Genomic DNA, 16793 nt, shown 5'->3' on the forward strand with positions numbered 1-16793 from the left:
AACCTGATGAATAGCTGCAGAACATTGTCAGATATAGTGCTAGAAGAGAGCCCCTCAGGTTGGAAGTCATACAAAGCTGCCCCTTCAAAGCAGAGTTGACCATGGTGATGAGAATGGAGCAAAGCTGTCAGGACCTTCATTGGCTGATGGGGCACAACTCAAAATGAAGAGAAACAGCTGTAAACATCCATTAATCATTGGAATGTGGAAGGTATGAAGTATGAATCTAGGAAAATTGGAAGCTATCAAAATGAAATGTAACACATAGTCATCATATCTTTGGCATTAGTGGACCGAAGTGGATGGTACTGGCCATATTGAATCTGACAATCATGTGGTTTACTATGCTAGGAATGACAAATTGAAGAGGAATGATATTAGTATCATCATCAAAAAGAACATTTCAAGATATATCTTGAAGTACAATGCTGTCTGTGATAGGATAATATCAATATGTCTACAAGGAGTCTATGATAGCATAGTGGATTACAAGTTGGGCTATTAACCACAAGTTCAGGCGTTTAAATCAACCCATTGCTCCTCAGGAGAAAGATGAGGCTCTTTTCCCCCATAAAGATTTATAGCCTCAGAAACCTTACACGGGATCGCTAAGTCAGATTTGACTTGATGGCACACAAGCACCAGTTAATACCACTATTATTCAAATTTATGCACCAACCACTAAAGCCTGTGATGGTGAAATTGAAGAATTCTACCAACTTCTTCAGTCTAAAATTGATCAACCAGGCAATCAAATGCAGTGATAATTATTGGTGATTGGATGTGAAAGTTGGCAACAAAAAGGAAGGATAAGTAATTGTAAAATGTGTGTTGATAATAGAAATGATGCTGGAGATTGCATAATATAATTTTGCAAGACTAATGACTTATTCAATGCAAATATCTTTTCAAAATAACATAAAAGGTAATTATATACACGAACTTCACCAGATGAAATACACAGGAATCAAACTGACTACAAGGGGCAGACTGTGGAACACGCCATCAATTGTTCATATTAAGTTCATGCTGAAGCTGAAGAAAATTAAAACAAGTTCATGACAACCAAAATGTGATCTTGGACGTATCCCACCTGAATATATAGACCATCTCAAAAACAGATTTGATGCATTAGACACTAATACTGGAAGACAAGAAGAGTTGTGGGATGACATCAAGAACATCATACCGGAAGAAAGCAAAGTGGCATTAAAAAGAGACGAAAGAAAGGACAAAAATGCATGTCAGAAGAGACGGTGAAATTTTTTTATAGTGTAGACATGCAAAGTGACTGGAAGAAATGAGGAAGTGAAAGAGCTGAACAGAGAATTTCAAAGGGCACCTCGAGAAGAAAAAGTATTGTAATGGAATATATAAAAATCTAGAGTTAAAAAACAAAAGGGAAGAGCATGCTTAGCATTTTTCCAGGTGAAAGAACTAAAGCGAAAATTCAAACCTCGCCTTGCAATACGGAAGGATTCTATGTGTGACACTGTGAGTTAGTTACTGCGTCATTTGAACTGCAAGGTTGGTGGTTCAAGCTCACCAGCTGCTCCTCGGAAACCCTATACAGGGTTGCTATGGGTCAGAATCGACTCCATGGTACTTAATAACAAGAAGAACATGGGCAAAATATTGAATGATGCAGAAAGCATCAAAAGAATATGGACGGTATACACAGAGTTACTGTATCACAAAGAAATGGCCGACGTTCAACTATTTCAAGAGGTAGTATATGATCAAGAACCAATGGTACTTATGAAAGAAGTCTAAGTTACTCTGAAGGGAATGAGGGGCAAACAAGGCTCCAGAAATTGATGTAATGAAAAATGAAATCTTTCAACAAGCTGATGCAACACTGGAGGTGCTCACTCATCTATGCCAAGGTATTTGGAAGACAGCTACCTGGCCAAACAGTTGGAAGAGTTCCATATCTGTGCCCATTCCAAAGAGAGGTGACCTAATGAAATATGGAAATCATCAAACAGTATCATTGATATCACATGTAAGTAAAAGTTTACTGAAGATTATTTTAAAACAGAGAACTGGCAGAAATCCAAGCCAGACTCAGAAGACGACATGGAACTAGTGACATCATGCTGACATCATATGAATCTTGGTAAAAAGCATAGAATACCAGAAAGACATTTACATGTGCTTTATTGACTATGCAAAGATTTTCAACTGTGTGGATTATGACAAGCTATGAATAACACCACAAAGAATGGGTATTCCAAAACATTTGATTGTGCTCATAAAGAACCTGTACATAGATCAAGAGGCAGTCGTTCAAACAGAACAAGAACAATGCTTTAAAATCAGGAAAGGTGTGCACCAGGATTTTATTCTCTTATTATACATATTCAATTTGCATGCTAAGCCAATAATTCAAGAAACTGGATTATATGAAGAATGTGGCATCAGAATTGATGAAGGACTCATTAACAACTCACAATATGCAGATAATGCAACCTTGCTTTCTGCAAGCAAAGAGTATTAAAATACTTACTGATGAAGATCAAAGACTACAGCCTTCAGTATGGATTACACATTAATGTTAAGAAAACAAAATTCTTCACAGCCGAACCAAAAAATAGCATCATGATAAATGGAGAAAAGATTAAACTGTCAAAATTTCATTTTACTTGGATCCACAATCAACACTGAAGCCATAGTATTTTCAATAGTCTTATATGCATGTGAAAGTTGGACAATGAATAAGAATTGAGAAGAATATTGAAGGTACCATAGACTGCCAGAAGAACAAATGAATGTATGTTGGCACAACTACAGCCAGACTACTGCCTTAGAGGCCAGGATGGTGAGACTTCATCTTTCATACTTCAGACATGTTATTGTTATTGTTAAGTGCCGTTGAGTTGGTTCCAACCCATAGCGACCCTGTACAGGGTTTCTGAGGGTGTAAATCTTTATGGGAGCAGAAAGCCTCGTCTTTCTCCCGCGGGGCAGCTGGTAGTTTCGAACAGCTGGCCTTAAGGTTCGCAGCCCGATTAGTAACCACTACGCTACCAGAGTTCCTTTCAGACATGTTATTAGCAGGGGCCAATCCCTGGAAAAGGACATTGTGCTTGGTAAAGTGAAGGGACAGGGAAACAAAAGAAGACCCCAATGGATTGGCACCGTAGCAGCAGCGATGGCCTCAATCGTAACAATTGTGAGGATGGTGCAGAACGCGGCAGTATTTCATTCTGTTGTACACAGAGTCACTATGAGTTGGAACCTGCTTGACAGCACCTAGAAATAACAACAAATATTGCAATTGCAGAATGGGGTATTGTGGAGATTAAATTTTTCTGATAAACATAGGGATCATTAGAAAGTCCTATACTTCCAACCCTTTGCTTAATAACTGTCAGGGCTTTCCAAGTAGCCAAACAGCCATGTGCATTGCTCAGGCTCCCCCACAATTCAGTTGGCCCAAGCAGCCGAATGCAATTGGAAGTGATGGGTCACAGCCTAAGAACAATATGTCTCCACCTGTCTCGCCTCCTATTTTACAGATCCAGGAGGCTGCAGGGTTTCACCATCTGTGAAGCAAAGTCTTCTTTGTCAGTCTCCATTGGACTTGCAACAACTGTGAGAAATAAATGTTTGTTGTATAAGCCACTGAGATTTGGGCTTAATTTGTTTCTATGGTATAGTTGAACGTATCTGAGAAGGCAGGCCTGGATCTTAGATTACTGTAGCATGCATGCCATGTACACACACACCTGGTCCACGAAAAGGACTTCATAAATATTTGTTGAATGGGTAGCACATTTTATAATCTTTCCTTATATTATTTGACATATCCAGCATTCTCCTGTATACTGAACTCTCCTCTCTGGTTTGAGTTGGGAGTCTGCCACTTTTACCAGATTTCTGTTTAATGTAGGGCACTGAGTAAATATTAACATTTTTTTTTCTCTCTCTCTCATTCTGGATTGGAGATTCCAGAATAAATTTGGATATTGTTTTTGCTGATTACCTTTGTTTTCAATTACATTTTATTTTCTCTTATGACATATTATGTCACTACCAAAATTACCGATGAAGTGCACATAAATGTTTTTTGTTTCTATCTTTCATTCAGCAAAACATTTTAAAGTTTGTAAATGACTGTCTTATTTCCAAAAGCACGATATATTTACTAAAGAATAATTAGAAAATACATATGGGCCAAAGGATGAAAAAAAGATAAATTATCTACATACAACCCTCCATGTTCAGAGGAAAACACTGGCATACCTTTGTGTAGCTGTATAATATTTTTTATAGTCATGTATAAAATGGTACCATACTGCATGTATCATTTTATAACCAGTTTTTCCATCACTGCATATAGCAGGAATAACACCAAATACATAAGGAACAGAAGAAAGGTCTGGTGATCTATATCTGAAAATGCAACCCATGAAAACCCTGTGGATCACAAGAGTCCAACCCTGTTGTCACCATGAATTAGGTGCCAACTCCATGGCAGCTAACATCAACAATATTATAAACACCTGTCTGTAGTGGTAAACACATCCTCGTATCATTTTCAAATTGCTACATAATATTCCATTTTGTGGCTATGTGATCACTAATAAAGAACAAGTCCTTTATTTGTTAAACACCATAAACATCTTTCAGATATTTGCATCATATACTTGGGTATTTTCTTAAGTTCTCAAACATGGAATTTCTGAGTCAATGCATGTTGTTGTTGAGTGCCATTGAGTCAGTTCTGACTCTAAGCAACCCTGTATAGGCTTACATAGGAGAGGATGGTGAGTTTGAACTCCCACCTTGTGGTTAGCAACATAGGGCTGCTAACCTATCCTACAGCACCACACCAGGCAGGTCTTAAAGACTTCTAATGCATACTATCATTTGCTTTCCAGAAAGGTTATACCAAATTTGATAACGTGAATGTTCATATCCCTTCATTCTTTCTTTATTGTGATACAATATATATATATTTTAAATGTGCTAATGCAACAATTTTTGCATTCATAATTTAGTGACATTATGTTCATCATGTGTGCAGCCATCAACTTTTGCCTTTCCATAGAAACTCAGTGCCCCTACACAAAGGCTTACCCTTTACCTTTCCCTCTTACCCCTAGTTGTTGTTGTTGTTAAGTACCATCGAGTAAGCACTAATAAATCTGGTGTCTATATATTTGAGAGTCCTGGTGTGGCACTGTAGGGTAATCACTGGACCATAAGGTTGGTTTGAACCAAAAGATTGGCAGTTCAAGCCCACCAACCACTACTCTAGAACTCTGTACAGGATCACTGTGAATCGAAATAGACTCTATGGCACATAATAACAACAACAGGTATATATTTGCTTAATTAATATAAGTGAGACTACAAATAACATCATGATAAATAGAGAAAATATTGAAGCTGTCAAGACTTCACTTTGCTTGGATCCATTATCAACACTTATGGAAGGAAGCAGAAGTCAAGAAATCAAACAACTTATTGCATTAGGCAAATGTGCTGCAAAAGACCTCTTTATAGTGTTCAAGAGCAAAGATATCAGTTTGAGGACTACGGTGTGCCTGAACCAAGTCATGGCATTTTCAATTACCTTGTATGCATGTGAAAGTTGGACAATAAATAGGAAGACCAGAGAAGAATTGATGCATTTGAGTTATGGTATTGGAGGAGAATATTTAAAGTACCATGGACTGCCAGAACAAAAAAGAAATCTTTGTTGCAAGAAGTACAGCTCCTTAGAAGCCAGTGTGGCAAGACTTCATCTGCCATACTTTGGACAGGTTCTTAGGAGGAACCAGTCTCTGAAGAAGGACATGCTTGGTAAAATGGAGTGATAAAGAGGAAGGCCCACAATGAGATGAAATGATAGTGTCAGCAGCAATAGGTTCAAGCCTAACAGCAGTCATGAAGATGGCCCAGGAACAAGCAATGTTTTGTTCTTTTGTACATACGGTCGCTACAAGTCAGAACCAATTGGAAGGCATGTAACAACAACATACGATATTTATCATTTTTTGTGATTGACTTATTTCATTCAGCATAACATCTTCAGGATTCATCCATGGTGCAGCATGTATCAGAGCTTCATCTCACTTAATGAGTGAGTACTATTCCATTGTATGAACATATCACCTTTTGTTTACCCATTCATCTGTTGATGAACATTTCAGTTGTTTCCAAATTTTGTCTACTTTGAATAGTGTTGCATTGAACATTGGTGTACAAGTTTCTGTTTGCATTCCTGCTTTCAATTATTTGGGCTATATATGTAGGATTGAGATTGTCAGAGCTATTCAACTATTTTCCACAATGGCTACGCCATTTTGCATTTCTGCCAGCAATTGGTGAGGGTTCCGGCATCTCCACATCCTTGCCAGTGCCTGTTTTTGTTTGTTTGTTTTACTTTTTTAATCCTAGCCACTCTTAGTTGAAGTGGTATCTTCTTGAGATGGAGTACCTGGCTGGTGCAAACAGTTAAGTGTTTAACTATTAACTGAAAGATTGGTGGGTCAGACCTACCCAGCAGTGCCTCAGAAAATGCGTCTGGTGACCTGCTTTAGAAAGATCACATTCTCTATGGAAAAGTTATACTCTGTACATATAAAGTCGTTATGAGCCCTAATCATTTCATAAACAACTAGGAATTTTTTTTTTTTTTTAATGTGAATGATGTTGAATATATTTTAATGTGTGTGCTGGCCATTTGTATGTCCTCTTCGGTGAAATGTGTAATACATTCCTCTGTCCATTTTTTGATCGGGTTGTTTGTCCTTTTGTTGTTAAAATTTTCCTTTCCTCCTTGATGATAATTATAACTTGCAAAATATTTCCAATTTGACAAAAATTCATTATAAAATATATCTTTGATGTAGTAAATTTTTTACATGTTTAAGAATTTCCTGCACATATGCTTCATCTCTTTTTCTATTACTGTTTTGCTATTGATTTTTAAGGATTCTTGACATGTTTTGAACATTAATTCTTTATTATCACATGCATTTCAAATATGTCCCAGAGCTTTCATTTGCATTTTAACGTGTTGGCATGCATATATATCTTTAAAATTTTTACACAGTCAAATACATCTATCAATCTTTTTCTTTATTTCTGTCCTTTGGTATATCGGTCTTTAATCAGTTGTTCCAGGTCCATTTATTGGCTAGTCTCTCTTTCCCCACCTATTTCAAACACCAATCTTATTGTCGTTGTTCTGTGCCGTGGAGTCGGTTCCGACTCATAGCGACCCTGTACAGGGTTTCTGAGGCTGTAAATCTTTACGGGAGCAGAAAGCCTCTTCTTTCTCCCGTGGAACAGCTGGTAGTTTCAAACTGCTGACCTTGCAGTTTGCAGCCCGATTTGTAACCACTACGCTACCAGAGCTCCTTAAGCACCAATCTTAAATGGTAAATTGTGATTTCTAGATTTCTTTTCTAATGAGCTGCCTATTCATTCCTAGGTGGATAACAAACTTATAAAATTATAGTAGTTTTTGAAATATGTTGCATCTCTGGTTGGGCCTATCTCCACTTTTTAAAAGATTTATTTTGGTGACAATATATATAACCAAACATACATCTACTCCCATTTTCTATATGTACAGTTCAATGACATTGGTTACATACTTCACATTGTGTCACAATTCTCATGGTTTCTACCTATATTATTTTATCACTATTAATTTAGATTCTCTCAATTTAAAGTTCTCCTTTAAAGTTCTCATCTGTGCTTTAGATGAACTGATGCCAATTTGAACTTACATAGAATATTTCTTATGAGAGCACAATGATCATGGCAAATATTCCTCATTAATTGTACAAGACTATTGTTTAACTTAATTATGGCTTCATGAGGCAGCTTCAGTTCAAGGTTTAAAGATTTTTTTCAGGCAATAGGTTTGAACATTTCCCAATCTCATAAGTCTGGTTTTCATGTGAATTTGAAGTTCATTTCTGAAATTTTCCTCTTTAAAATTGTCATTGTTGTTAAGTGCCATGGAGTCAGTTCCGACTCATATATAGGGTTTCCAAGGAGCAGCTGGTAGGTTTGAACTGCCAACCTTGTTGTTTACAGTCCAGTACTGATTCTACAATGCCACACTAGCAATCCTCTTCATCTTAGGATCCATCTACTAGGTGCTGCTCAAAACATTCCATAACAGTAACTGGACACCATCCAAATCCTCTGGTTTTACATAGCCTGTCTCCTTTAATTTTTTAAAATTACCTTAGCTACTCTCACAAATATATTCATCCAGTGGGATTTAAAAATCAATTTGCCAAGTTAAAAATATGTTAAAGTTCTATTAAATTTGCTTGTTGATTTGGAAATAAGTTGTATTTTTTACAGCTCTGAATCTTCTCATTATTCAAGTCTTCTTTTACAACCTTAGGTCAAGTTTTGCATTTATTTTGTATTTGGTCTTAAGTACTAAGTAATTCTTGCTGATTTTGTGAATAGGATGTTTCCTTTATATTTTTTAACTTCTTGATAGGAAAAGAAAGTTAGTTGAAAGTTATTGTCTTGAAAGTCTGCTTTCAAAATGAGAAAAAACTAGAGACTTAATGGAAAATGGCTTATATGATAAGACTTTTTAGCTGCTATAGTTCAGACATTGTTCTAGCATCTTCCATGTGTTAACTCATTTAATTCTAGTAACAATGCTACAGGCTAGGCACTCTCAGTATCTCTATTTCATCAATCAGAAATCTGAGCCACAGAGAGGTCCAAATTTACACAGCTGGTACGTGGTCAAGCAGGAATGTGAACCTGGGGACTCTGAGTACAGAGTCTCATTTCTGAGTCATCCAGTGAATACAAAAGCTTGTTTTTCACACCATAAGTTCATGGTTAAGCAGTACCAACACTGACTGATAGAGCAGTTCAACATAATGCAGGACTTGTGATTTTTTCCCCCATTTTTTCACTCTGTCACCCTAAGTATTTTGCCCTTACCTCAGGTCCAAGCATCACATTCCTACACAACAGCAACCAGAGGTGAGAAGCAGAATGTCTCTTAGGTTCCTTACATTTTAACAGTGAGGAAAACTTTCCCAGAAGTCCCTCCAACGGAATTCTCATTGGCTAGAATTGTGTCACATGCTTTGTCTTAAACCAGTCATTGACAAGGGAACCCAAATAGACTAAACTGTATTTGCACATGGAGACTGGAGTGGGACCTAGCCTTCCCCAACTATCTGCTGTCCAATTCCCGAATGACGTTAGCTTTTTAAAAAATTATCATTATTAAAAAAGAATGAAGTAATGGCTGTTAAGTTGGTGACCAAGTGGGTCTGCCACACTTGCCATTTACTTATGCAAGAACTGAAGTATGTCTTGTTGACATCTTTTCTGTGTGCCAGTGATTTTTCCCCTCAATTTCTCCTAAGCCTCCAAGTCTGTTTCCTTTTAGGCCACTGGTGCAATGTACACATGAGTACGACTACCAGAAAGCACTGCTTTACCTGTGTGGTGGGGATGACTGAAGCCCAACACAGCAGGAGCCTCCAAAAATGCTGCTTCCTCTGCTTGCAGCGAACAGTGGTAGAAAATCAGCTTGCAATTAACAGCCCCTGGACCCAGCTGCCCAAGGATGCCATTAGCGTTTCCCCAACTGCAACCCCTCTTATTTCAGCGGCCTAAGTGATGGCCTGGCAAAATGGCAGCATCAATAGACTCAAGCATGGCAACAATTGTAAGGTTGGCCCAGAACTGGGCAGTGTTTCGTTCTGATGTGCATAGGGTCGCTATGAGTCGGTACCAACTCGATGGCACCCTAACAACAACAACAAGAATTGCCCAGCTTTGGACTTAAGCTGCAGAACTGTTTGAAAAAACCCTCTTTGCCAACATCTCTCTCCTTCTTACAGATTCCTCTAAAGATCACAGAGGCACACATCTTTGCATGTTCACATTAATACCAGAATTAAACAGTAGATCCCAACACTCATAACACCCATATCTAGCCTCCATAAAATTCCCCAAAACAGTGTTTAATTTCATACACTTAACAAATCTTACATCCAAAAGCAATAGCCAATTTACTGCAAGGTTGAAACAAAAGTTAAGTAAAGTCCTTGGCATTGTAGCATGTTACAACAAAGATTTAACTTAGGAGTCTTCCTGGTATTTTAAAATGCCACTGAAATACTCTGACTAAAAATAAAGGGGCAGCAGGCTCTGCTCAGCATCTGGGGACGCTCACAGCTCTCGGCGCCCAGCCCAGCTTCTTTCAAGATGTCTATTGCTCACAAAGTTCTATGCAAGCTCAGCTTGGAGGGTGATCACTCCAAAACCTCAAGTGCATATGGGTCAGTCAAAGCATATACCAACTTTGATGCAGAGTGGCATGCTTTGAACACTGAGTCCACCAGCAAGACCAAAGGTGTGGATGAAGTCACCATTGTCAACATTTTGACCAACCACAGCAATGAACAGAGACAGAATATTGCCTTCGCCTATCAGAGAAGGACCAAAAAGGACCTTGTATCAGCCCTGAAGTCAGCCTTATCTAGCCACCTGGAGACAGTGATTTTAGGCCTATTGAAAACACCTGCTCAGTATGACGCTTCCAAGCAAAAAGCCTCCATGAAGGGCTTAGGGATTGATGAGGATTCCCTCATTGAGATCATCTGCTCGAGGACCAACCAGGAGCAGCAGGAAATTAAGAGAGTCTACAAAGAAATGTACAAGACTGACCTGGATAAGGACATTTGTTCAGACACATTTGGTGACTTCCACAAGCTGATGGTTGCCCTCGCCAAGGGTAGAAGGGCCGAAGATGGTTCTGTTATTGATTATGAGCTGATTGACCAAGATACCCAGGATCTCTATGATGCTGGAGTGAAGAGGAAAGGAACTGATGTTCCCAAGTGGATTCGCATTATGACCGAGCAGAGCGAAGCGTGTGCCACCTTCAGAAAGTATTTGAAAGATACAAAAGTCCTTATGACATGTTGGAAAGCATCAAGAAGGAAATCAAAGGAGACTTGGAAAATGCTTTCCAGAATCTAGTCCAGTGCATCCAGAACAAGCCCCTGTACTTTGCTGGCCGACTGTGTGACTCCATGAAGGGCAAATGTACTCACAAGAAGATCCTGATTAGGACCATGGTCTCCTGCAGTGAAGCGAACATGTTGAACATTAGGCCTGAATTCAAGAGGAAGTACGGCAAGTTCCTGTACTACTACATCCAGCAAGAAGACACCAAGGGTGACTACCAGAAAGCACTGCTTTACTTGTGTTGTGGGGATGACTGAAGCCCAACACGGCAGGAACCTCCAGAAATGCTGCATCCTCTGCTTGCCGTGAACAGTGCTAGAAAATCAGCTTACAATTAACAGCCCCTGGACCCAGCTGGCCAAGGATGCCATTAGCATCAATGGGCTCAAGCGTGGCAACAATTGTGAGATTGACCCAGGACCGGGAAGTGTTTCATTCTGTTGTGCATAGGGTTGCTATGAGTCGGTATCGACTCGATGGCACCTAACAACAAGTATTGCCTGGCTTTCCTGGCAAGTCTCTCCTTCCAGCCAAATAAATGAACATTCCAAGGAGCTGGAAGTGAAATCTATGATGTGAAACACTTTGCCTCTTGTGTACTGTGTCATAAACAGATAAATAAACAGAATTTTTATGTTCGAAACAACAACAACAACAAAAGAAATGGATGAAGTTTTCGCTCTCACTTATGAAGGACACAGTCTCTTTAAATAGTCAAAGCAATCCTGGGACAAAGCATTTGACTTTATGTTTATGTGATGAAGGCACTGCCTTGATCTTCTGTGATGATACAGTGGATTAAGCATTGATCTGCCAAACAAAAGGTTGATGGTTGAAAGCCACTTTCCAAGGAAGAAAGATGTGGCAGTCGAGTTCCATACAGATTATAGCCTTGGAAACTCTATGGAGCAATTTCACTTTGTCCTATAGCACTGCTTGATGGCAGTGGGCTTGGGGTTTTTTTTCTTGTTGCTTGTTTCATTTTCTGAACATACCAGTAAGCCAAATTTAACATGGTTCTGATCATGAAAACAAAAAACCAAACACACTTAACCTTCTAAAAGAAAGATTAGTAATAATCATTCAGAATTTGAGATAAACATCTGTGAACATCTGACCAAACCCATATTTACATGATCATCTTTCTGTAAGCAAAAGGTAAAGCTCACCTTACCCACTTACTGTAGAACATTTATAAAGGGGCTGTGATTTAAGCAGAACAAGCTCAAGTCACAACGCTTTGTGGTAATGAGTGTCTCATCTCTCATGGAAGAAAGACAGTGAGTTTTTCATCAAAGGAAGGATTTCAAGCAGAAGGCAGATAACATTTTGTCCAGGATTCCGACAGTAGTAGAGGTTGAACTTAGAGATACTACATTCTCTTCCAGTAGATTCTAAGCTCAGTCGAGAAAAAGATCACGTACATTCATATGGTGTTTAAGTAATTAAAAAACCCATAGATATGCTCTCCTTTAAGGGCATCTTAATGATATCATTAAGCCCTTATGAGACATCTCATTTAAGCTTTAAAACCACCTGTGATATAGGTGAGTTTATTATTTCCATTTTATAGATGAAGAAATTGGGGTTCAGGGGTAAGTTAAGTGATGTATCCAGGGTCACACATTTAGAAATTAGAAGGTCATAGGACCCTTAGACCAGGGTATTTCCAGACCCAGGACAAGACACAGGCATGAGGCAGGGCTCAGACACTGTGCATGGCTGAGGCCTTGCCAGGCACATGAATGTGGCTACTTTGGACCTTTCTTTTTTTTTTATTTCTGTTCTAGGCTGGTTGTTGGCAAAACTATTTGTCTGCAGGGATTCTTGTGTATTCTTTCCCATACTGTTCCTTCTCTTATTTCTCAAAAATTAGAGTTATTCTATCTCCTCAGAAGTGAAGTTTGTAAAGCCTTTGGTTTACATTCATTTGGCATTTTAACTATTCCTAGAATATTTCCTCCTTAGAGATGGACCACAGGCAGAAGGGCCCCCAAAAAGGGACTGTGTGAGTTGGGCTCCCTTTGGTTTCAGATAGGAAGAAGGAGAATATTTCTAGTCAGAGGGGTCTTCCCAATAATGCCATGCAGGCTTACTCCACCTAGTCTGAATTGTGTGTGAGCACAAAGGACAATGCCCCCATTTGGTGGAGGAAAGAATGCTGATGGGGGGACAGGATGTCCGTTTCAACTCCCCCACAGCCCCTGGCCTCTGGAGTCCACAGGGAAGACAAATCCCCTTGTGTAAGGGCCTGGGAACAGAGCTTTCTTCCCCCCTGTCCTTTCCTATCAGATTCTGCCCTATTCTGGTAATTCAATGGGAAATGAATCCACCCAGGAGTCTGGGCTGGCCCCCGAAAGGAAGGTAAACATAACAAAGAGAAAGTCATTGCCAATTTTAGAGACCATGTGTTCACAGGAATAAACAGGAATACAGCTGAGTGGGAAAATGGACATATCACCACACGTTGTGTCTAAACAAGCGCTCGTGGAGCCAGAAACATGCTGTGTGTCTCTTTTCATTTAGGTTGACTGGTGGGGATAAATGAGAAGGAAGAAAGTCTACACAGATTGCTTTAAATATAACATCTATGTTGTTGTTGTGTGCCATCAATTAGATCCAATTCATAGTGACCCTGTATAGGGTTTTTGAAAGTCGCTTCTGGGTTTGAACTATTGACATTGAGGTTATCAGTCCAGTGCTTATTCTACAGTGCACATCAGGGTTCATAGACTAAAAAAATAAATAAATAAATAACCATTTAGTCCAACTATTCCTAATACAACAAGAGATAGTTACCTTTTTTTTTTTTTTATCAAATCTTGAAGATTTTTTTACTCTCTGCCTAAATACTTCTGACCATGTAGTAAGAATTTTGGAGCTATTACCAATGCATTTTTGGACCCTCAGAGGCAATTGATGTACAGAGAGAGGTTAAGTGATTTGCCCAGGGTTGTGCAACTGGGAAATGGTGAAGCCAGGGCTCCTACTCAGTCTTCTGACTCTCTGTTCAGTGCTCTTTCCACATCTGTGGGAAAGACAGGCATGAATAAGGTCCATGTACTCGGTACATGGAGTCCAGGTATGATGCCATAAGATAAGCACTGGATGACTAACTGCAAGATAGGCAGTTCAAACCCACCAGCTCCTCCTCAGAAACCCTATATAAGGTCACTATGAGTCAGAACCAACTCGATGGCACTTGACAACAACACCCAGTACACTGTAATTTGTTCCCACTACATACTTTGCACACGCATGGAGAAAGGTGAGGAAATTGCTGAGATGGAGGCAACTCAGAGAGACCTCTGGGATGAGGTGAGGAATGAGAAGACCTCTTCATGAACCAGAAGAGCAAGGGCAGCTAGGATACTTTTAGAGCATGGCAGAGTGGGCCCTGCACATGATTGTTCCTGATTTGCATACTCCTGGTGTGGTATTGTAGGATAAGCACTGGACTGCTAAACATAAGGGTAGTGGTTCAAAACACCTGTATTGGAAACCCCATACAGGGTTGCTATGAGTTGGAACCAATTCAACGGCACTTAACGACAGTAATAACATCACTGGGAAAGACTTCTAAAATTTAGACCCAACTCCTGGGAATTGTGGAATCAAATTATAGTTTTAACTATACAAAATTATCATTTTGGGCTTTTAGGGATAGTTGAATACTAAGAATTTCATATGGCTCAGTGTAGTGTAGAAAATCCTGAACTGCTTGTAATTTTGTTTCTATCCCTCAACAGATAGAGGAGTTTTTGAAATAGAAATCAAACTCAACCATAGTCAAACAAAGACAAACATCTTATCCACCTGCAAAGATGCTGAATGTTGGACTCACTACACTGGAATGCCTCGACACCAGGGAGTCCTTGAGAAGCTAAATGGCTCAGCTCTTCTTCACCAGGAGGAGCCTGAGACATAGCCAAAAGAGTCAGCTTTTGTTTGAGTAGATTCTCTTCCAGACCTTGCTATCTCAAACTTACAGTTTCTAATATCAGGATGGAGTATGCATGGCACCAGAGAACGTATGTTTTTATCTTGCAATTCAATTCAGTTTAAAGTCTTTGTCACATAGTTGTGAGCACAAGGTAAAGGAATGGAGGTCATTTCCCCACCACTTGTCTGTCAGTTTGCCGTACTGTGGTGTCTTACATGTTGCTGTGATGCTGGAAGCTATGCAACCAGTATTTTAAATACCAGCAGGATTACCCATGGTAGGTAGGTTCCAGATGAGCTTCCACACTAAGGCTAGGAAGAAGGAAAGGCAGACTACTTCTGGATGTTTAACCACTGAAAGCCTTATCAATAGCAGTGGAACACTGTCATAAATCATGAGAATATTGAATATTTAAACACCAGGATTATGAAGAGCACCAGGATATTGTCAGATATAGTGCTGGAAGATTAGCCCCTCAGGTTGGAAGGCACTCAAAATATGACTGGGAAAGAGCTGCCTCCTCAGAGTAGAGTTGACCATGATTACACGAATGGAGTAAAGATTTTAGGAGCTTTTGTTTTTGTTTTTTGTTGGTGGGGTACAACTCAAAATGAGGAGAAAAACTACAAACATTCATTAATAATCAGGACATGGAACATACAAAGAATGAATCTAGGAAAATTAAAAGTTGCCAAAATGAACTGAAATGCATAGACATGGATATCTAGGCATCAGTGAGCTGAAATGGACTGGTATTGGCCATTTTTAATCCGACAATCACATGGTTTTTACTATACCACAAATGACAAATTTAAGAGGAATAGAGAGTCACATTCATCATCAAAAAGAACATTTCAGGATATATCTTGAAGTACAACCCTGTCTGTAACAGGACACTATCCATACACCTAAAAGGAAGACCAGTTAATACCATTATTATTAAAATTTATGCACCAATCACTAAAGCCAGTGATGATGAAATGGAAGAATCACACCAACTTCTCAAGTCTGAAATTAATCAAATATCCAATCAAGATGTATTGATAACTACTGGTGATTGGAATGCAAATACTAGAAATAAAGATGAAGGATCAATCACTGGAAAATATGGCCTTGGCAAGAGAAATGACACTGGAAATTGCATGATAGAATTTTGCATGACCAATGACTTATTCATTGGAAATAATTTTTTAAATAACATAAAATATGACTATAAGCATGGATTTCACCACATGTAATGCACAGAAATCAAATTGACTACATCTGTGGAACACATAGATGGAAAGTTCCATATCATCAATCAAAACAAGACCAGGAGCATACTGTGGAACAGACCATCAGTTGCTCATATGCAAATTTGGGCTGAAGCTGAAGAAAATTAAAACTAGTCCATGACAGCCAAAAAATGACCTTGAACATATCTCACTATAATTTAGAGGTCACCTCAAAACAATTTTACTATATGGTGGAATCCTGAACTCCATCCAGAATCTTGTGAGGTGGGAAATTTCCACTTGAATGGACAAGCAGACCAGTCTGGAGCGGCTAGAAAAACACAAGTTATTTGTTGAAAGAAAGACCGACAGGAAAAATACAAAACAATAAAGGCAGTCTAGTCTGACTGACTAGTACAAGAACAAGCAAGTTGCTTGCCCAGTAGACATCAAGGCAAGTGATTGGGTCCCCTCAGGGAATACCCCCTTCCAAGACTAACACTCAATGGGAATACATGAGCAGACACGTGCTCTGACTGCTGACCACGTTGGTCACCAAAAAGGGGAAGTGAGGGAAAAATAGCAATAAAGTTGCAAGCTAAGTCCAACCACATTCAATACATTCCTATGAACCCAGGTGAAGA

General features: G+C 39.1%; 1 pseudogene; it reads left to right on the forward strand.

Annotated features, from left to right (window-relative positions):
- Nucleotides 1–10179: 10179 nt before the first annotated feature.
- On the forward strand, nt 10180–11249 carry LOC102818963 (annotated as a pseudogene).
- Nucleotides 11250–16793: the final 5544 nt, after the last annotated feature.

Source organism: Chrysochloris asiatica, unplaced genomic scaffold (assembly GCF_000296735.1).
Source record: "Chrysochloris asiatica unplaced genomic scaffold, ChrAsi1.0 scaffold00028, whole genome shotgun sequence".
Lineage (NCBI taxonomy): Eukaryota > Metazoa > Chordata > Mammalia > Afrosoricida > Chrysochloridae > Chrysochloris > Chrysochloris asiatica.